Source organism: Equus caballus, chromosome 3 (assembly GCF_041296265.1).
Source record: "Equus caballus isolate H_3958 breed thoroughbred chromosome 3, TB-T2T, whole genome shotgun sequence".
Lineage (NCBI taxonomy): Eukaryota > Metazoa > Chordata > Mammalia > Perissodactyla > Equidae > Equus > Equus caballus.
In genome coordinates this window covers 35,863,939-35,886,313 of record NC_091686.1, presented here as the reverse complement: position 1 = coordinate 35,886,313, position 22,375 = coordinate 35,863,939, and the positions used below count along the sequence as shown (strand labels likewise).

The window sequence follows — 22,375 nt, the reverse complement described above, 5'->3', positions numbered from 1 at the left end:
TGAGCGCCGGCTCTGTGTGCTTGCCTTATCTAAGAGGCCCCTCTGTATGCAGCCACCCCCAGACACTATTTCTTCATCATATTTACAAAGTGTGCAGGCCATGGTGGGCTTGCCTTCGTCTTCCTGTTTCTCCTAAGTTGTGTTGTGAGGAACTCAAACTCATGTGGTAAGATGCTGAACTGGAGTCACTGGAACCATATTTGGTCTGAGTTATGATCCTTTGTCTTTGAGAATGGATCCCTAAGTACATTGAGGGAGAGAGTGAGTAGGACGGGCTAGATATAGGGTGGCCAGGAATGTCCTGTGAGAGAGACTGGTGCACAGACTGAAAATGGAAGAGAGAGGGTGGGTGGTGCTAAGGTGGGGCTCTCCGGGTGGAGGCCGCACAGCGGGGAGGTGGAGGTGTAGGTGGGCACAGGTGAGTGTGGGAGGCCGAGAGAGGTGGGCCATTGGGACTTTGTGAGCCAAAGGGAGAGTTTAGATTTTATTCTGAGTGTGACAGGAAGTCTGGAGAGGATGCAAAGTGCATAACTTTGACAAAAGTTTAATAATTGTGAGATTTCTGTCAAACTCCATGTACAGAGAAAAGTCTATGAATGGCTCCTCCAGGGAGGGCCCTAGTCTGGAAGCCCCGTGTCTTCAAGAAGGACAAGCCTACCCGAGTGTTCTCTCCTCAGCCTGGCCTTCCTGGCACTGCTTCCCAGGAAAGGTGATGGAGGACAGAGATTTCTTTTGGATTCAAACAAATCGTCAGCTGTGAGCCCAGCTCTGGCCTTTACTCTCCTTTTATGACCCCAGATCAGCCAAACAAATGTCATGAAGTCTTTTTGCTTGTGTGGAGTTAAGGGAAATGAAGGAAGGCAGTGGTGGGATAAATATTGGTCCGTAATGGAGAGAGACAGAAATGAGAAGCACTGAAGTAGGAATGGCCACTGACATGTGTTCGCTCTGCTCTCTGGTTTCAGGACACGGGCAGCAGTGCTCTGAGCACGGCTTTGCTGGGTTTGCCAGACAGTCCTCATCAGCACCGACTTTCAGCTATGGAATCGGTGAGTATTTGACTGCGCTGCCTCTCGTCAGTGTGTGTTCTTCTCAGTGGTTTGTAAAAAGGACTACACAGAAATACTTAAGTCTCCACGTTGGTTTTCTTGGGCTTGATAGAGTTTTGACTCAGTGTTCTGAGTTTTGTCCTGGATTGCACTCAGTGGAGGGTTTCCGAGTAGTGGTGGTGAGCTGTGTGCGGTTAATAAACAGCGTCCCTGGTGTCCTGGTGAGAGGAATTCTGCGGAACAGTTAAACAGGTTGGGAGCCTGGCCTGGGAAGGAAGTTTGTTTCTTCTCAGCTTCCTTTGTCTTATTTGCTCCCTCCCAAGTAGTCTGGAGACCACCAGGACTGTGTACTCACTAGCCGTGTTTGTTTTGTGCTCTATGCGTATTGCATTAACACTCTGCACGAGGAAGAGCTTTTCTAGTCTGAGAATTGTCACTGCTCCTCGTGGGGAAGCAGTGGATGCCTGACTCTGGTCTGGTGTCCCGGGTGTCTGGGCAGCGAGTACCTGCTGGGGAGCCTTGGTTGCTCCTTGTGGTATTCCTAGAAGTTTGAGGCCAGCGTGTATGGTGGGTGGGTAAGGAATGGGATCTTGTGCTAGGTTTCCCTAACTCCTTAACTCCTTCTGGGAGTTCCTGGCAGAGTTTTTGAGAGGAGGGGCGGCTGCTTCCTTAGAGACACTCGTCTCCCGTCTAACTGAGCATCTGTGCTCTAGGATGAGGTCTTCCCTTGGGAGATGTAGCACATTGGCAGAGGGTTTGTTTTGTCTGACATATGGATTGATAACAATTGGAAAGAAAACTCATGACTCATTTTAGTTTTTCGTACCTTGACCAGGTACTAGTGTTTCAAAAGAAATAGTCCAAAAGTGTATTATGTATTCTGTGTTGTAGTTCCTAGCAGGCACAAAAGAAACCTTTTGTGCTACTTTCTTTTTTCTTTTTTGTAAAGATTGGCAACTAACTGTTAGTTAACTACTACCAGCTAACATCTGTTGCCAATCTTTTTTTTCCTGCTTTTTCTCCCCAAATCCTCCCAGTACATAGTTGTATAGTTTTTAGTTCTCGGTCCTTCTAGTTGTGGCATGTGGGACACCGCCTCAGCGTGGCCTGACAAGCAGTGCCATGTCCGCGCCCAGGAGCTGAACCGGTGAAACCCTGGGCCACCAAAGTGGAGCGCGTGAACTTAACCACTCGGCCATGGGGCTGGCCCCCTCATGCTACTTTCTTGGTGAGTGTTCTTAAGCTAATATAACCCATCGTTTTTTTGGGGAAGATTGGCCCTGAGCTAACATCTGATGCCAGTCCTCTTTTTGCTGAGGAAGACTGGCCCTGAGTTCACACCCGTGCCCATCCTCCTCTACTTTATATGTGGGACGCCTACCACAGCATGGCTTGCCAAGCGGTGCCATGTCCCCACCTGGGATCCGAACCAGCAAACCCCGGGCTGCCAAAGCAGAACATGTGCACTTAACTGCTGGGCCACTGGGCCGGCCCCTAAGACATCCTTTATCTCAGCCATCCCTGAATCAGGCCATTTTGAGATGCACCCACATGGTCTCTTTCAATTGACTGAAGTATTTCCTTGGAAATAGGGATAAGGTTTGCTGGAAAAGAAATCTTAGATGTCTCTGACCGTAGGCCTGGGATTGTCTTCTGTTAACCTGCAGGATGGTTAGCAGTTAGGAAGTAGCCTGCCCGGCCACTTGGGGATGTGAGTGATCAGGTGGAGTTGATGGTGGGGTTTGTAGCACTCGAGAGCACTCATGGTGGTTTCCCAGGATGTGCACGTAGATTCTGTGTGATTGTCTAGGCAGTGGGGCAGCCATTGAGAAACAGAGTCCAGGAGAGGAGGATGGGGTGGAGTCAGAGGGAGAGCTAGACCCCCCATGAGGATGCTGAGCTCTGCCTGTGTTTAGACCTGTAATATTGGTCTTAATTTATAACAAGGAAAAGCAAAAAGCTGCTTAAGTTGGGTAAGTATTCTTAGTAAATATTTAATGATTTCTGAATAAAAGAAAACCAGTTATCAGCAGTTCTTTGCTGATAGATTCTTGGGTTGGCCCATTTGGTCTGGTGGATTGAGAGGAATAGATGTGTTAATATTTAGAAGGTTTCCTCATATATGAAGGATTGGCTTTTTTGACCGTACCACAGTAATAACCCAAGGTGCCTAATGCCATTTATCACTTTTTGTGAACCATAAGTATTCAGTTAATATTGATGATAGGGGCTGGCCCTGAGGCTGAGTGGTTAAATTTGTGTGCTCCGCTTTGGTGGCCTGTGTTTGCAGGTTCGGATCCTGGGTGTGGACTGACACACCACTCATCAAGCCACATTGTGGTGGCGTCCCACATGGAAGAACTAGAAGGATCTACAACTAGAATATACAACTAGGTACTGGGTCTTTGGGGAGGGGAAAAAAGAGGAATATTGGCAACAGATGTTAGCTCAGGGCCAATCTTCCTCACCAAAAAGCATACCAAAAAAATAAAGACTATAATAGTCTTTAAAAAAATCTACAGTGTTTGGATTGAATAAAGATAGAAGTTCTTATTAACGTGAGGTGTTATTGCAACTGCCCAATAGGGAGACCCTCCCTCTCGGTCAGTGGCCTGAATGTGTGAACAGGGGCCACAGGCCATAGCCGTGTGAGTGGCTGGCTGAGGTTTACCCTCCCAGACCTATCCTGACATCAAAAGTAGAATTTTAAAAATAGAGTAATTTTGTAGGCCCTTTAATAATTTTCCATTGTTATTCATATTATTATTTTTAATTCTTTTTTTTTTTTTTTAAATTGGCACCTGGGCTAACAATTGTTGCCAATCTTTTTTTTTTCTGCTTTATCTCCCCAAACCCCCCCCGTACATAGTTGTATATCTTAGTTGCAGGTCCTTCTAGTTGTGGGATGTGGGACGCCGCCTCAACGTGGCCTGATGAGCGGTGCCATGTCTGCGCCCAGGATCCAAACCCTGGGCCACTGCAGCGGAGCGTGCGAACTTAACCACTCAGCCACGGAGCCGGCCCCTGTTTTTAATTCTTATTTTGACCGTCGAAGGTGGATTATGAGCCACTTAGATCAGATTTATGGTCACTCTTTGTGACAAAAGTGGGCTTGTTAAAACTTGTTTAGTGTTTACTGCTGTGCTTCTGTACCCATCTGGGTGTCATTTGGGGCCCAGTTTGGATGAACTCTGGACTGGTTGTGCCCTGCGATATGCCAGGTGTGGCTGTGGTTACAGGGGTCTGTGACAGCCTGTGTGTGCTGGACTCACTGGTGCTAGTTCTGTGACCCTGGGCCCATGTCTTCAATCCTGTGAGCCTCAGTTCCTCCCCTCTGAAGTGCTAAGGGTGATATCCATCTTAAAGATTTCTTTAGAGATTAAGTGACACTGTTCATGGAAATAAAGCTCCATGAAAATATAGCTTTAAAATAATTAGATATAGGGTTTTTTTTTCTTTAACCTTTCTCTAGCATAAAACTCTACTTTGTGTTCACAGCTGGTATAATTCTCACTTCGTTGACATCTTTCTTGGTAAAGCAGAAGGGCCAAACCCCCTTTTCAGAGAAGTGATGAGATTGAAATGGCTCTTGCTGGCACACCTTTCACCAGGTTTAGGGAAGGAGGGAGTGAGGCTGGGCTGCTGCTGAGCATTGTTTTCCAGCGCTGACCCCGAGGCGGCACATGCATGTTAGACTCACGCTTACTGTGAATCGGGGCTGTTAGATTATGTTTCCAAAAACAAAATGGTTTCTGAAAGTGTCATGGTATAATAATAAAGGCAGTATTGTTTGTGTGAAGGGAGGCTTAGGTTTAATAGTTTATATTTTTAATTGGACACCTCTATTTGAAACAGAAAAGTGTTGACTTTTTGAGTTGCTGAAATGTTGAGTGTATAAGGCACGCGGAAGAGTGATGTGCATAGTCTCCCAGTGTCCAGCATGCTTGCCATGGAGGTGCGCACCACTGACACTCGGCCCTGCCTCACCAAGGGCACAGGGGACTGGAAGTCTTGTTAGCAACAGAACTAAGTTCCCCTCTCCCTGCTGTTCACATGCTGGTAACACGGGGGGCTGCCTGAACAGCAGGGTTGAAGAGGGCAGGAAGCAGAGGAGGGGTCCTGTCCTTGGTGCCCCTGCTGACAGAATGTTTTGACATCTCATATTGAAGCCGATAAGAGCAACTCTCCCTACGCAGATGCTTTTGCACCCGCTTGTCTGGTGCTAGTGACCCTTCTTCCTCACCCTGCCAGCACTCCGAGGACTAGCTGGCCGTTAGATGCAGTATATGGTCACCACACCAGAGCTCCTGTGGCTTCTGCCTCACACTGTGGCTGCCGTGGCCCTTGGACACACAGCCGGCTGGGTTGGATTTGCAGGTCGTCAGGAACTTGTAGACCCTAATGTTGATTTCATTTGCCTTTTTAACAAAGAAGTTTTGTTAGGATTTAAAAATAGATGATAAAGCACACCTTGCTTCATTATCAAAGAAATATGCATAACTAATTACACTGATACAGTTTACCAAATTTTTCAGTATAGTAAATTTTTATTGTAATTTTGAGGTACTGGGTAATATTCTTTGGCTAGGCTCCCTTAAGCTACATATAAAGTACAGAATGTTAGATGTCGCTTAATTAGATTTCATTAAATGCGTGTTTTTTTGTTACTGTAACAAGTGGCCGTTGCATTAACTTTTCCCCAGAAGCTCTCCCTCTTCTCACCACAGGTCTGGTTGATCAGTAGAACTTCGGTCCTCTGGAATTGCTGGGAGAGCCCTGTGTCTGGGGAGAAGGTTTGGGAAGCAGGCACGTCAGAACAGGGAGGGGAAGATGACCCCTGCCCCGGCAGTGGCTGCGCAGGTGCTCTGAGTTCTGGCTGTTGGACTCTGTTCTTTCCCTCTGGAGCTTTCTAGCTGGAACAGGACTCTGGGCTGTTCTGAACAGGACCTTAGCCGCACTGCTCAGCTGCACTGGGAAGGAGGGCATGCCATCTGCTTGGCCTGGAGAAGGGTTCGTAGGCTGTTTGTAATACCTCATTTTGTTAGCTGTAATATTGCTATTGTTTTCCTCCCATTACTAACTATAGGGATTCCCATGGAGCCAATGTTATTTTTTAATACCGTCAAATCTTAAGGCTGGCTAAAGAGATTTCCTCCATGTTTTATATTTGAGGGTGAAGAGATTTGCTTGTATCTGGCTTGGAGTAGATGCTCCTTAAGTTCTGTTAAAACTGAGCTGAACTTTACTGCTGGAACAACACAAAGTACCATCTTCCCTTCCTACTGTGCCTTACCGAATGTAACGCAGGGTGAGGGCTCTGCACAGCTCAAAACTGTTTGCTACAGCAAGTTGCTTTTGCAGCCCACCCATCTCGTTGGGAGGAAGAAGAAGGCTAGAGGAAGGAAATGGAGAGCTGTGTGCCGGTGCGGCTGTGTCTGGGGACTGGCTGGACAGAGTTGGGGAGGCACATTCATGATGGGCCTATGAGAATTCTAGTCTCTTCTCCACTCTAGAATAGGTATCATGATTGCTGTTTGTATTGCCTATTGGGAGAAGGGATTTGGGATATTCTTAGTGTCAAAAAACAGTGGTGGTGGGGTTCCAAGTGTGCACTCTTCTGAATGCGAGAGTGCAGTGTTTGCTCCAGCTGAGTAAGTCTGTACCATCTCTTACTTGCCACTGAGGTCCCCCCAGCTGTATGAGGGATACAAAACATGGAGCTGAGTGCTGCCAGGGGCGCAAGTTTGAAAGGGAAGCAGAGCAGAACAGTAGCCCAGTCCCTGGGCCCATGATTGTTCCAGCAAGAGCCAGAGGCTGGGAGCTGCAGAGTCTGTGTGGTGTGGCCCCGGACTTGTGCACAGCGGTGGCTGCAGCACCAGATGGAGTCCTGAGCCTGGGGCCAGGCAACTACCCCTCTTCCTCTGCATTTCACTCTAAGGAAACAAGTGTGGAGGCTAGGCAGCCGGGACATGTTGACTTTGGCAGTGGGAGCTGCCAGGTCTTTGCTCACAGTGTGACCCAGTATGTAAACCTCTACTTAGAAACACACATGCACGTGCACACACACACATTTTCTTCTCACTACTGACCACTCTGTGTTTTCTTTCATACCCCTGTCCCCCCTCCCCGCTTCTGTTGAAGCTCAGAGTCCCTGCCTGGGGCCTGGTTTGAAGCTCCTATGGGCTCAGAGGGCACTCTGCCTGGGCAGGGATAGGAAAAGAGGTAAAGATGTAAGAGAAATGAGAAAGAGTTCTTTGGAAATCAAGTGACACTTTTCTTTTAAAGCTTTGGACTTTGTTGACCGTTTGTTAATGGATGTCTTGTTTATTGGAAAAAATAAATCCTGAGGCCGTGTCCACATATGACAGTGTTAGCATATGAAGGTGGGAGCCACTGTTTGCATCCTGGGTGTTTTCGGAGGACAGAAGGGCAGAACCAGAATGAAGAGTTGAGGGCAGTGCTTTCCCTTGGTGCCTGGTCTCTGGGAGCAGATGCTCGGCTGGTGGTGGCCCTTGCTGGACAGGGCGTCTTGTGTGTGGTGTGTAGGCCTAGATCATGTGCTCCCACCACCACCTTCTGTGAGTCTTCTCCTCTCTCCATTTTGTCTATCTCCTGGATGTGGTCAGCCTTTGTTTAAAATTTATTCTTGTTTGTTTTATTTATTTGTTTATTTATTTTTTATTTTTCCTTTTTTCCCCAAAGCCCCCTGGTACATAGTTGTGTTTATTTTAATTGTGAGTCCTTCTATTTGTGGCATGTGGGATGCCGCCTCAGCATGGCCCGATGAGCAGCGCCACGTCTGTGCCCAGGACTCGAACTGGCGAAACCCTGGGCCACCAAAGCGGAGCACGCGGCCATGGGGCTGTCCCCTCTTGTTTATTTTTTGTTAGTGGGAACCAGAGTTCTAAACATTGCATCCCAGTGCCTGACCAGATGCTGCCTTTAGAGACAGATGGCTTCACGAAAATGTCACGTGATGCCCAGATGACAGTATCCACCTGAGTGGGTTCTACCATGTGCCTGTTTTTATGTTAAATTCTGCTGTGTGACACAATAACAAACAATGTTATAAAGTTAGGTTGAAATTGAGACTTGAGCTAAAAGGCCAATTTAGATGTGACCGGATTTTATTAAAGGAACTACAGAATCCTAAGGTATTTTGGCATGGTAATACCATATTTTAAGCCTCAGTGTTATAATTAAAACTTCTATTAGCATAAAAATCAATTTTCCTTTTCTTTTGAAAAGTTTACTGTGTAGCTCACCTCTCCCCCATGCCTTCCATCCCTATGTGTTTTTGTACTGCCTGTGGGCAGAGTAGTGACTTATGGAGGGTCTATAGGAACACTGGCTGCAGCAGATGGAGAAAAAGTGGAGACAGAGTGGGACCCCACTCCCGGGTTTATAGGTAGGTCTGTAACAGAGTTGTTTATTTGTGAATTGGGTGCTGGAGCTGTGGAATTGGGGCTTTAGTGTAGCCTGGTGACGGGTCTAACACTAGGATCTCAGAGACAGTCTTTGGGCCTGAGTCCCATGGAGATAGACAGGTGAGGGGCAGACAAAGGTTGCAACCGCGACTGGGATGATACAGCTGGAGAAACCCTGTTTTGAGTGTTTTTTTTTTTTTTTTTTTTTTTGCTGAGGAAGATTAGCCCTCAGCTAACATCTGTTGCCAATTTTTCTCTTTTTGCCTGAGGAAGATTGTCACTGAGCTAACATCTATGCTAGTCTTCCTCTATTTTGTATATGGGACTCTGCCACCGATTGGCTTGGTGAGTAGTGTGTAGGTCTGTGCCTGGGATCTGAGCTTGTGAACCCCAGGCCGCCAAAGTAAAGTGCTCAAACTTAACTGCTACACTGTGGGCAGGCCCTGTTTTGAGCTTTATTAAAGGAAAAGCTATAATCAAGTATGTAAGGTCATCTAACCTACTTAAGCTAAAACCTCACATCTTTTTTAAATCCCTTTTCTTTGTGTTTGTGGCTCTGCTCTGTAAGTCACCTGGTGCCTCACTGTGCCCCACAGGCCATTACCCTGGCGTTCTTCCCCTGGGGACGGCTGTTCTAGGTTTCTCTTCAGAGGGTGGATGGCGGAGTAGACGGCATGCTCAGGTAGTGGCTAGCGTTAGGCTTCAGGAGAGATGGAAGAGAAGCAGGTGGAAGGGCGGGCTGTGGGAAGTGATATGAAAGGTTCTGCTGTGTGGGTTTTCTCTAGCCGTGCTATCCCTGGGACCCTCTTCACACTGAAGCACGGTCATGCTGCAGGCCCATGTGCTCATCTCTGGGTCTGAGTGTGTGCTGGCATGGTGATGTCGCAGTTTCATCTCTGGGTACACCGTGCTTTGCTCCTGGCAGATGGACTGTGCTTAACTCGTTCCAGGCTCAGAGCAAGGCCAGGATGTAAAATAAACAAAGCCTGGGTCAACTGCTCTTGGGTTTGCGGCGAAGCCCATTTTCTGAAGGCCTTGTTGTGGCATCCTTTTCCCTCTCTGTGGTCCAGGGGCTTAGCTGCTGATCCTGGCCTCTTCTGCCCGGTTAGGCCGCTTACCAACACAGTGGACTGTTCCATGCTTTTTTCCTTGTCTCTGCTTAGATGGTAGCCTGAGACTTAAGTAAACTTGAAAGGCTTGCTACGGGCAGTGGTTTCTTTCATTTACCTGATGCAGTCCATGCCTGGGGAACGCCATACCTGAGCCTCTGTTGCCCCAAGAGAACCTTGGTGAAGTCCTGCCTCGCTTGAAGGGTATTCTCAAGAGAGAGATGCTGGTGTGAGGTTTACCACCTGGTAGCTCACTTGGCACTGGGTTCCTGACTGTGCACACCCAGGACTTTTTTTTTCTTTTGTGAGCAAGATTAGCCCTGAGCTAACATCTCTTGCCAATCTTCCTCTTTTTGCTTGAGGAAGATTGTTGCTGAGCTAACATCTGTGTCACTTTTCCTCTACTTCATGTAGGATGCCACAGCGCTAGGTCCGTGCCCAGGATCCAAACCTGTGAACCCTGGGCCGCCGAAGCAAAGTGTGGGAACTTAACTACTACACCACCGGGCTGGCCCCAGGACTTCTGAACTAGTACAGCATCCTCGGAGTTCGGCCAGCTGTGGCCATAGCCTCTTTCCTGTCCCATTCGTGCCAGTGGGTCCCTGCTGTCTCTGTCCTGAGCAGCTTTAGAGGGAGCAGCACCACAACTTGTATCTGTAACCATGGCTCCCACATGCTGGTACGGCTACTCTTGTTCTTGACCTGGTAATTGATCAGTCTGGCCTTTTTTTTTTTTTAAAGTTAAATGGGAGGGAGAGTTTTGTTGTATAGACAAAGAGTTAATTTCTTTGTTCTGTATGTGCTGTCTAGTTGCTCTGATCCTGGTGAGGTGGGTACCTTTGCCCTTGGGGTTGGGGCAGTGGCCAGCAGGAGAAGCTCATTGCAGTCTGGGCTTCCTGAGCGTCCTTCTTACTCCTTCTTTCAGCCTCTGTGACTACATTGTCTCCTGGTCATCTTTCCTGTCCACTCTCTCTGGTCCTTTGCTTACATGTTGACGTTTCTCGGGGTTCCCTCTGGGCTCTTTATTTTCATTCTCACCTTCTCTCTAGGCTGCCATTTTCATGGCCTGATGTGTCACCCACTTGTTTCCAAGGACCCCGCCTCTTCTCTTTCTACATTCCTCAGCCGTCTCTCCCTCTGTCTCTTGGAGGGCACCCATGTCTTGGATGTAGCACACCCAGTGGAGTGCATGGCTTTGTCCTGTGTCCTCGGTTGTGTTTGGTGGTTGCACTGGTCAGGTCAGGGCAGACAGTTAGGCCTGTCGTCTTTAAAGAATTCTTTGTCCCACTCTGTTTTCCAGGCAGATGCTACCTCTAGTGAACTCCACATCTGCTCTTCTGCCCCTGTGCACTCCTTGTCTGTTTTCTGTCTCCCCAAGAACCTAGGTGCCAGGGGTGCGTCTGTCTTCCTCTCCTCAGCTGTCCTGTTTCCATGGCGCATGGTGGTGCCTTTACTCCTCGTGTCCTTCTTGGCGGTGGGAACTTCTACTTCTTTTCCAGCACTGCCTGCAAGTCCAGGAACATGTTGGGTGGTTTGTCCTTGGGTCTCCTCTCCCCACATAAGGGGTGTTGGGAGACATGTGCCCCTGCCTGGGAAGTTTCTGTGCTTTGGTGGGAGTTGTGGGCATAAAATGTTCTGCTTGGAGGTCATCATGCATGAGCTCCACCCCAGAGTGACTGGGTCTTGAAGGGCTTCCAGCTCACAGCACTAACCCCTTACTGTGTTTTTATAATGAAGAAATAGAAAATGAAGTGTGTAACCGGATGTAGCACCTTGGTGATTTTCTGGTTGAGTTTTGCTGGAGACCAGTTGAGATTCACTGAGGTGCATCCTGTCCTCGGTAAGTGCTGGGACAGCCTGGGAGGAGTTGGAGCCCTGAGTGCCAGCGAGGTCTGAGTGGGTCCTGAGGACACTTGGAATCCAGCAGCACGTTTCCGGATGAGGGACTGAACATAATGCAGTCTGTCCTCAGGGAGTGTGCCAGGCAGTTACTGCGGGAAGAGAGGCTCTTGTTGATAGCTGTTTTGCAAATGTGCACGGCAAAATATTTTATTTTTCTCCCTCCTTTATTACCTAAGTAGGACATCTATCATAAGTTAGTGAAAATTATGTGAGGGCAAGCCCCGGTGACCTAGTGGTTAAGTTTGGCACACTCTGCTTTGGTGGCCCAGGTTTGGTTCCTAGTTGTGGAACTACACCACTCATCTGTCAGTGGCCCTGCTGTGGCAGCAGCCCACATACAAAAAGAGGAAGATTGACAATAGATGTTAGCTCAGGACGAATCTTGCTCAGCAAAAAAAAGAAAGAAAGAAAAGAAAATTATTTGAGAGCACAGATTCTAGGGGAAAAATGGCTCTGAAACTCATTTAGAAATAACCATAGAGAAATATTGAAGAAGAGAGGTTCTTGGGAAGTTTTTCCTCCCTCTGCCCAGCAGTCTCTCCACGTTAATGGTGGGTGGTTGTGCAGGAGAGCCTGTGATAGTGGCCTTGGGCCATGGTCTTGACCATGACCCTGGGGTGGGATGCAGAGAGGAGAAACTTATTAGATGGTTCTATTTAGAAGTCTGATTTAGTTTTATTTAAAACCACAGACTGCATTTCTAATGGTCTGTGGTTACCACTCTCTTGCTCACGAGTTCACATGACCCCCGTAGAGAAAAGAACGTCAACCAGAAGTCAGCAGTGTTACATGGCAGCTTCTTACTGGGAGCATTTTGAAAAACAGGTATCCATGTGGGGATACCTGAAGTCCAGGATCCTCAGAACAGCCCTGTGAGGTCAGGAGAGGGGAGCACAGGCTTGGCCTGTGTGCTCTTAAAAACACACTCTTCTGGGGGCCAGCCCTGTGGTGCAGTGGTTAAGTTCCCATGTTCTGCTTTGGCAGCCCAGGGTTTGCCGGTTCTGATCCTGGGTGTGGACCTACACATTTCTTGTCAAGCCATACTGTGGCAGGCGTCCCACATAGAAAGTAGGGGAAGATGGGCACAGATGTTACCTCAGGGCCAGTCTTCTTCAGGAAAAAGGAGGAGGATTGGCAGCAGATGTTAGCTTAAGGCTAATTAATCTTCCTCAAAAAAAGAAAAAGTATAAAAAATCCCCACACCCTTCTGGGGTGTAGGCTCAGGTCATGGTCAGAGTGTCTGAGTCTCAGAACAGTGACTATGTCTTTGTCCTCTTCTGTGAGGGGCCCGACTCATACTGGGGCCTTGGGGCCTCATCAGCCTCTGGACTGAGCATTGGCATCTTATAGGGCAACTCTTCATTCTCTTCCCCTTTGCCTGGGACCTTTTAAACTGATGCTGCATTTTCTGAAGGATACTAGAAGAGCAAAGTAACATTTTGTGGCTATTAATCCTTTAAAGGCAGAGGAAAATTTTACGTGGAAACCAGAGCAGTATTCTACATTCGTTGTTAAGTGTTTTCAGTGAAGGCAGTGTTTCCCTTGCCTTTGGCTTCCTTCCCACAGTTCCATTTTCTTAGTTACACAGACATTGGTGTCCTCAGTGACATGTCCTCATGATTCAGTGCTGGGTGGGGGGCGGCTGAGTAGAACTCCCTGGGCCTCTCAGCTCCCACGCTCTCAAGCCTCCAGGGGTTGTTGGCAGCCTCCCGCCTGTGAGGCCGCGCCTGGCACTGTGTGTTGACTGTTGACTTCTGAGGGGGACTCCTGTCCTTATGTAAACTTGTTCCTGGGTGTGTGGTGCCGTCTCCTCAGTAAATCCTGGCCAGCAGCTTCCTTACTTTCCTCTGAATTTGAATTTCAGTCCTGAGTGTGCCGTGGTTCGGCTATCTTGTGCCCATCAGCCCCGTGTCATCGCACAGTCTTGTTCCTTTCTTCACTTTGGATACAGCCATGCTCCGAAACCCTGCCTGGGAGGCTGCGGGATGTCTACATACATGGACTTGAGACTGTTGGTCTGGGGAGCACTTTTGAAGTCACTGCCTAATCCTTGTTGAACATGTGTGCTGTCACTGTCTGTAGATGTCCTGAGGTTGCCATCTCCGAGCCTACAAAGCTGTGGTTTATTGGCTTCTCCCAGGGTGGCTCCCCCATATGCACAGACCCTCCAGGAAGTGAGGCTAGGCGTGATGTGGTCTTAGACTAGGTTGGGACAGACAGGCTCTGACCAGCAGGAGCGAGTGATGGGGCCACACAGTGATTGTTTTAAAGCCCCTTTGTGACTGGTCTGATGGGCACGTGTCAGATGTTTCATGTCTGTCCTCAAGCAGAAGAGACTGAGCATATTGAGCCTCAATGAGTGTGGAGTATACTTGTCAATGAGGAATCTCTTTGAAGTATTTTACCTGAAAAGTTGAAGAACTTTTCACATGTGTAGTTCATAGTATCTGTGTGTAGGTTAGTGTGAAAGGACCACTTTAGGTTACTTACTGTCCGCATCGGCTGGGGGACCTCCTGGGCCAGTGGCCAGTTAGAGGCGCTCAGGCTGAGGCCGCAGGGCCCACTCCAGACCTCACGCAGTCGAGAGAAAGCAGCTCAGCCGATTCGGCCGGAAGGTTGCTAGGAACGGGGCTGCACTTCACAGAGAGCCAGACGCCGCGCGTCTCTGCTTGTGCCTCCAGCGTCCGTCTTCCCTCTCCCACGCTGCCCCCGTCACTTCAGGATGCGTCTCCTTCCCAGAGACCCTGAGGCACCTTTCTCATCCTGCTGCTTCCCTCCCCTGGGGTCACAGCTTCCCAGGCTCCTTTCAGTTGTGTCTAGTGCTTGGGGCTGTCAAAGTTGGCTAAATCTGTTCCAAATTTTTGTGAATTTAAAACAAATAAAAAATAAATTTCTGGTTATTGTTGGAAGGTTGGGAGTGGATAGAGTCCGGGGCAGAAACAGGATTTGGGGTTAGCAGGGGATAGAACTGTGACCATGAGTGAGTTCTGTGCTGTCACCTGCAGTCCTCACCTGGGCCGGTTTAAAGCAGCGCTCCGGCTCTGGTAGGGCGCTGTGCAGTGGCTGGCTCAGGCTGAGGGTGCGGTGAAACAGGAGTGACAATAAGATAACCCCCACTGTCTTCAAAAGAGCTGTGAGGACAGAGCGTTGGTGTCCACGTATAACGGGCATGCTGTTGCTGTCTTTTGTTGAAAGGCAGCTCTTTTATGCAGTGAACTGTAGAGATCTCATCTTTATTCTGAGAGTTACACTATTCAGTGTCTTACAGAAAAATTAGGGTTTCCCCATCGTTGAAGTAGTTCATGCACATGGAACAAAACTCAACATATCAATTTGCCGTGGTGGCTGTAACAAAGTCCCCCAGACCGGGCGCCTCACACCATAGAAATCCACTCTCTGCCGTCTGGGGGCCAGAAGCCCAGACCACAGTGCCGGCAGGGCTGGTTCCTTCTGAGGCCGAGGGAGAGTCTGCCCCAGGCCTCACCCCCGACTCCCGCTGGTCTGCTGGCATCTCTGATGCTCCTCGGCTTGTAGAAGCTTCACCCGCATCTCCGCCTCCATCTTCACATGGGTCTCCCTGTGTACGTGTCTCTCGGGGTCCAAATTTCCTCTTTTTCTAAGGACACCAGTCATCTTGGGTTGGGGCCCACTCTAAGGATCTCGTCTTGACTTGACTACGTCTGCAAATACCCTATTTCCCAATAAGGCCGCATTCTGATGTGTTGTGAAATTATGATCCCATTTTGTTTTTTGGGGGACGTAATTCAACTAGTAACACTTAGTAAATAAAGTTAAATATAAAGAAGAAGAGGGGCCGGCCCTGTGGGCAATGGTTGAGTTCACTTGCTCTGCTTCAGCGGCCTAGAGTTTCTCTGGTTCGGATCCTGGGCAAGGACATGGCACTGCTCATTGGGCCATGCACAACCAGAGGGACCTACAACTAGAATGTACAACTACGTACTGGGGTGCTTTGGGCAGAAGAACCAGCAGCAGAAAAAAAAAAGGAAGATTGGCAATGATTGTTAGCTCAGATGCCAATCTTTAAAAAAAATAAAAATAAGAAAATGAAGAAGATAAAAATCACATGTAATCCCACCACTCAAAGATAAATGTCTAAATTAAAAATTTTTAATGTGTTATGTACTTTTCACAAAATAGGGATCACAGTGTATGTTATTTCATGTTTTGCATTTTAAAACTTAGTATTAATTTTCCATGACAGTCTTCAAAATATGACTTTTAATGACTCCATAATTTAGAGAGAAGTTTATAGCATGTCTGATAAAATTTTACTTTTCACATTTCCTGGAGAAGGCGCCATGTCTCCCTGCACCTTGGCCCCTTCCCCATCTTACTGGACGCTGTGCAGGGCACTGCAGAGCGCGTGCTTGACAGGGTTGGGAGGAGGGCACATGAACTTATCTGTGGCCCTGAGGAGGTCAGAGACAGGGTGAAAAGCAGGTCTGGAGATAGGAATGGTGTCCCAAGGTGGCGTGCCTGGACTGTCTGCTGCTGGCTGGCTGGAGGGCCAGCTCTGGAATCTCCTGAGGCCAAGCCAGATGCTGTTCCTGAGGGCCTGGCCTGGGAGGGGTTTGTTTTTGTCTTGTAGATCAGGCGTTCTGTTCCTTGGGGCCTTTGCAGGTCCTCAGTTCTCCTGGGAACCGACCCAGTACTGTCAGCTTTGCAGATCCCAGCCTTGTCCTGCTGCATTTTGTTTTCTGGCGGGAGGATCACCTTTTTTTTTTTTTTAAAAAAAAACAGACTTTATTTTTTAGAGCAGTTTTAGGTTCACAGCAGAACTGAGAAGAAGGTACAGAGATTTCCCATATATGTCCTCCTATTTTGGGGTCCCCACTGTTAACATCCCCAACCAGAATGGGACATGTCACAGGGGATGAGCCTCTGCAGACATGTCACTGTCACCCAAAGTCCAGTTCCATTAGCGTTCACTGTTGGCGTTGGATGTCCCGTGAGTTTGGACAAACATGTCCTGACATGTGCCCACTGCTGTGGTGTCCTACAGAGTAGTCGCACTGCTCTAGAAATCCTCTGTGCGCCACTGTTCATCTCTCCCCTTCCCCCCTGCCAGCGTCTGACTTTCTAGAGTCTCCATGGTTTTCTCTTTTCCAGAATGTCACAGAGTTGGAACGATAGAATGTATGGCCTTTTCAGACTGGCTTCTTCCACTTAGTCATATGCCTTTCAGGCTACTCTGTGCCTTTTCATGGCTGACAGCTTGTTTCTTCTTTTTAGTGCTGAATGATATTCCATTGTCTGGATGGACCATAGTTTATTTATCCATTCACCTACAAAATGACATCTTGGGTCACTTTTTTCCCCCCTTTGGTGAGAAAGATTGGCCCTGAGCTAACATCTATGCCAGTCCTCTTCCACTTCACGTGTGGGACACCACCACAGCGTGGCGTGATGAGCGGTGTGTAGGTCCATGCCTGGGATCCAACCTGTGAACCCTGGTCTGCCAAAGCAGAGCACATGAACTTAACCACTATGCCGCTTGGCCAACCCCCTTGGATCAGTTTTAATTGTCTGTCTGGTCTTCTCTGATGGAGAAGTAAACAATAAACAGAGCCAGCTGCTGACCTGTGAACTCAGTTCTGATCTCTCTTAATTGCCTGAAAGAGGGAGTGTTCCCACCCGGATGCTGGTGCTGTGTTGTGCCCCTAGTTCTGAGAACCTTGGACCGTGACAAGGCATTGCTCAAGAAGGATGCAGCTTTCTGTCAAGGGGACACCGGAAACACCTTGCGCGGAAACCAACCTCACAGCGTTTGAACACTGCAAAGTTGGAGAGAGGGAGAAGGATGGCCTCAGGCTGTCTCTCTGCGGTCTCTGAGTGGTATGCATGCCTGGTCTGAGAGGGGAGGAGGCCCATCCCGGGACTCCTTGGGAAGTGTATGCGGCTGTGCCAGCCAGTGTGCCTGTGCCGACGTCGGTTAATTTTTCTTTCAGAGACTAGACTAGTAATTCTTAACTTGGCTTCAGAACATTCAGAGTGTATTAGCTCTTTCAAAATGTCCGCAAATTCGCCAAACAGTTTAATTTTATTCATTAACTCAACATATCCAGTGCTTTGTGGCCGTTTCTGGTCATTTTTGAGAAGTGAGTTCTGGACACTGATTCAGCAACAGGGATTGCTGCACAGGGTCCCGCGTTGCATCCCAAGGCAGAATCTTACCTGGGAAAGTGCTCGTCCAGGAAGGACTGACTGTGTCCTAGTGCTGGTAGCCAGCTTGGAATGACTTAAAACTGGCCCATCCCCCCTGTGCTGTAGCCTTCCTTCCAGGCCTTCGTTTCTTTGTCTGTAAATAAGGAGACACCTGCATTACATGGGATCCTTTTCATCGTGACGTTCAGAGGATAGTACTGGGTCGGGGTCTACAAGAAGACACTGTAAAATTTGACCTAGTGTGTCTTATTCTTGCCGAGCAAAAAGGACAACGTCCCAGTCATAACTCAGCTCAAGGCACATGGGCCTCTTGTGTCCCTGTCCCGTAGCCAGTGGGATACACTCTGCTAGTCTCCACACATCTCATTGGAGGTGACCGCATTTCCTCTTTCTGTAGAAGAAGCATGGACAGCAGAACCATCTGCCAGATGGGACTGGGCCAACCTCCTTGTTCCTTGTTCCTTGTCTCCTCCGTGCTCCCGGCATGGAGCAGCACCGTCCCAGCAGGAGTCACCCCAAGGAGACAGAAAACTGATGCTTCTTTGAGAGAAGGGCTCAGATTTTGTCTTTGTGCATCTTTTCTCTCTTCTCATCCAGTTGACAGCATTTAGGATGGGATCCAGGGAGTGGGATACACAAATTAAAGGATCTTGTCATGGCTGAGGCTTGGCAGGGTCTGCGATGGAGGTGGGGCCTGGAGGAGTGGTCTCCCTGTACCCCCTCAGCTCCTGGGCTGTCTTCACGCTTTTCCATCTCAGCAACTGTTTATGTTGTGAACCTGGAGGAGCCCAAATAACTTTTGTCTGTATAGGTCTATCTGTTGATAAAATGCTTAGTTACTAATTCCACTTGAAAGGAGGAGTAATAAACCATTGCGTATTACTCTAAATAACACATTTTTACTCAAAATAACTGTATTTTCCAAAACAAAAAGTTGGTGATTGTCTTTATGTTGCTTTGGTTAAAGTATGCAAAGAAAAATTGTAGTTGGAATAGGGAAGAATATTTGAATAGCTTTTTGACATAATTTTGGAGGTTTTCACACCTAAACTCAGTAAATGGTCATGTGGCGCAGCTCAGTGGAGCGTGGAGCCTCTGTGGAGTCTCGGGACGGCTCCTCCTTGTCCGCTTGCACACCCCCTGATCTTTCCTGCACTGGGGCCGGATCTTCTACCCGTGTTTGGTTTTGCAGCATCAGGCTTTGGTCATTTGGTAAACTTCGGTTTGCTGAGTTACTTAGATCTTGCAGATGCTGGCGTACTTTATTTTACTATGTCAGAAAGTTACTTTTGTTTCACTGGCCACCCTTCTCATCAGAGGAGCTTTTAGGCTGTCACAAGCTATCTGTTCCTGGCAGGGAGTTTTCCAGGATTCTAATATTTGACTGAATGCTTGAATTTTACCATTGACAATAAATTAGGTCAGATGTTTTCCTTGAAGTGGCAGTCTCGTTTTTTTTTTTTTTTTTTTTAAAGATTTTATTTTTTCCTTTTTCTCCCCAAAGCCCCCCGGTAGATAGTTGTGTATTCTTCGTTGTGGGTTCTTCTAGTTGTGGCATGTGGGACGCTGCCTCAGCGTGGTCTGATGAGCAGTGCCATGTCCGCGCCCAGGATTCGAACTAACGAAACACTGGGCCGCCTGCAGCGGAGCGTGCGAACTTAACCACTCGGCCACGGGGCCAGCCCCGTGGCAGTCTCATTTTGTTCGTTTTCCAGAACCAATCTGCCAGATACCCATGTCTGAATAACTAGAGTTTGTGTATCATTTTTTCATGTAAACATTGTGTTTCCTTCACTGCTTTTGCTGGAGACAACTGTTGTGTTTGGTACACAGCAGGAATGCTTCATGCACACTTCTTTTTGTCACATGGGAATTGAAGAAGACTAGTGCAAAAGGCTTGGAATTTAATGAAATTAATAATTATTGCTTTATCATGGAGATTCTTAAGCAAAGTGGGCCATCACCTTTGCACCATCATGCAAATATCACCCCAGCTAAAAAGATAGTGCTGTTACAAAAAAAGTTTTGAAAGGTTTGCAGGGCTCTCCAAGGGTCCTCAGCCCACACTTTGGAAACAACTGGACTAAGCTCAGTCTGTGTGAGAAAAGGTAGCTGGACAAGTCAAGTCAGCCTGAATGCTTGTCTATAACTAAAAGTGCCACAGCCTTAGTGTGACTGTGCCCATTACCTCCCCCAGTACAGAAGCTCACAGATTTGTGTGCATTTTCAGAGGGCTCCTGATTTGGTGGACCCTTTGGAGTGAACACCCCTCCTGGAATTCCCATGGAAATGTAAAAATGGGCCCCCCTTTTAAAGTAGGTCTGTGCGTCTGTTCTGGGGTGGGTGCTCACGAACTCAGCACACATCCTCAACTGGGTGTTGGCGCATGAAGGTGTTTTCCTTTCCTTTGATCATGCCTTTTGTTGTGTACTAGTAGCAAAAGGACCGAGTCCCACTTGCAGGCTGGGATTCCTACAGGACAGCCTGCTCCTAGGGCATGGACTCTGCTGCTAACACGGTTGCTGGGAGCCGTGCAGCCTCTTCCTCTGGCAGTGCTCAGCCCTTCCCTGATGTTCATCCAGTTTACTGCATAATTCTTCCTGTTAAGCTGCCACAAAACTGACCAGGCGTCTCATTGTTTTAGACCTTGATTCTCTTGGATTATTTCAATCATATTGCCTACCCTGGCACACTTTTATTTTGTCTTGTAGTTCAGCCTGATTACTTGACTTAAAAATTTATCTTTGTTCTTCTGAATTTTGCAGATCTTTTAAGATGATCTGGATTGCAACGACTTAAAATATATCATTGTGTATTTGCCACTTTGGAGAACTTTTTAAAGTTATGGAGTTCTGTGTATTCAACTTTGATTAGTCTTTTAAAAAATTGCTCTCTGCCTTGGCTGCGATGAGACCTTGAGACACATTTCTACTAATGCTGGAGCTGGTCAGCTTTAATTGGAAGTGAGGACTCTGGGCCTTTTTCCAATGACTCAGTAACCTCTAGTATTTAACTCTTTAGGCCATTTATTATGAAACTGTGATGTGCAATCCTGTAAGCATCTTTAATGAAGCTCTTTGTCATAAAATATGGCTGCTGTATATGAGAATGATCTTTTTCAGGTTTCACTGAGATGAGGAGAAAATACTGTTAATATTCTGTCAGAGGGTTTTTTTTTTTTTTTTTGAGGAAGATTAGCCCTGAGCTAACTACTGCCAATCCGCCTCTTTTTGCTGAGGAAGACTGGCCCTGAGCTAATATCTATGCCCATCTTCCTCTACTTTATATGTGGGACGCCTGCCACGGCATGACTTATTGCCATGCGGTGCCATGTCCACACCCGGGATCCAAACCGGTGAACCCCGGGCCGCCAAGAAGCGGAACGTGCAAACTTAACTGCTGCGCCACCGAGCCGGCCCCCATTACAGGTATTTTATATTAAGAGGAGTTTCTTGGTTGTTGGAAGTGGTGTGGCAGGCTTGGAGGGAGCCAGGCCATTTGTTCTCCACTGACATGGGGGCCAACTGGGATTGCAGTCTCAGAATGTGTGTACATGGAGAGAACCAGGCTAGAGCTGCAGTCCCGCGTGGACCCTGCGAGCCACCCTCACCTCTGCTTTAGACTGTGCGCATGGCTGCTGACGCTCTGTGGATGCTCACTCTGCACCTGGGACTTGGTGAAAGAGACCAGAGAGGAATGCCCTCTGAATTGCTAGCACTGTTGAATTTATGTGATCAAAACTGTGGGTCAGGACCCACTTCTGTTTTTGACAAATGGTGATTTGAGCTTTCCTTATCTGAAGCCCTCAGAATTAAATTAATCTCTAAGAACTTTCTTTGTAATTACTTTTTGGCATAAATTTTTTGATACACCTGCTCATGGAAATCAAAGTGGTAATTCTCAGTGTCCAAGGTATTTTCTTTTATTCAGGGAATATTTAGCACCTGGTGTGTGCAAGAGGTCGTGTAAAACTTGGCTGGGTTTCCAGGATCAAGACTAATGGAATGGCCTACCTGGAATACTTATTCCCTGTCAGCATTGGGCCAGCTGCTTCCCTGTTTAATCCTTTAACGTCCTCTGAGGTTAGCATTATTACTCCACTTACAGAAGGAAAACAGAAGTTTAATATTGCTGGGGGGGGGACCTCCCACAATCCCAGGGCATGCTGTTTCATGAGGCTGTGGTGTCACCTGTGAGCACAGGCAGACAAGGCTGTGTCCTGCTCTTGAGGCACTTACAGTCTTCAGACCTGCAGAGAGACCCACCAGCTCCTGTGAGAGGAAGAGAGGGAGACCATGTCTCTTGGGGGTCAGGAGTGCTGAAGGCTCCACCGAGGAGGTAGCATTTGGCTGGGCTTTGAATAATAAGTAAAATTAGAACTGATGGCCATGGCATTTAGAAAAGGAATTTTGGGTAAAGGAAACAACATGGGCCAGGAGCATAGAGTAGCCGATGGGTCTGAAGGTTTGGGGCACGGGTGAGGTTGGAATGCCAGACCAAGGAGTGTCCCGAAAAGTAGTGATCAGAAGCATCTAGTGAAAGAGCGTGTGGGGTGGGAAGCTCTCGAAGCAGGCACGAGGCCTCACTGCATGGCTGCCCTGGGATGGAGGGCCCCGCAGAGTGAAGGGCAACCAGATCCTTGAGCTTTGGTGACTAGAAGGATGGTCGTGTCATTGTGCAGACAGAAAGGGCTGCTTGGAGA

General features: G+C 47.9%; 1 protein-coding gene across 24 annotated transcripts in view; it reads left to right on the top strand.

The window, feature by feature from the left end:
* The window catches only part of ANKRD11 (ankyrin repeat domain containing 11), a 213,756-nt gene that overhangs the window by 79,728 nt on the left and 111,653 nt on the right, over positions 1–22,375 (top strand). For 19 of the 24 annotated variants that reach the window (XM_023637514.2, XM_023637521.2, XM_023637517.2 and 16 more), the window contains exon 2: positions 966–1,049. The exons of 3 other annotated variants lie outside the window; for them this stretch is intronic. The gene's annotated coding sequence lies outside the window, so the exon portion shown is untranslated. Of the gene's footprint in view, positions 1–965; positions 1,050–2,086; positions 2,278–22,375 lie in introns of those variants that run through there. 2 more of the 24 variants (XM_070263186.1, XM_070263178.1) reach the window with 2 other exon arrangements.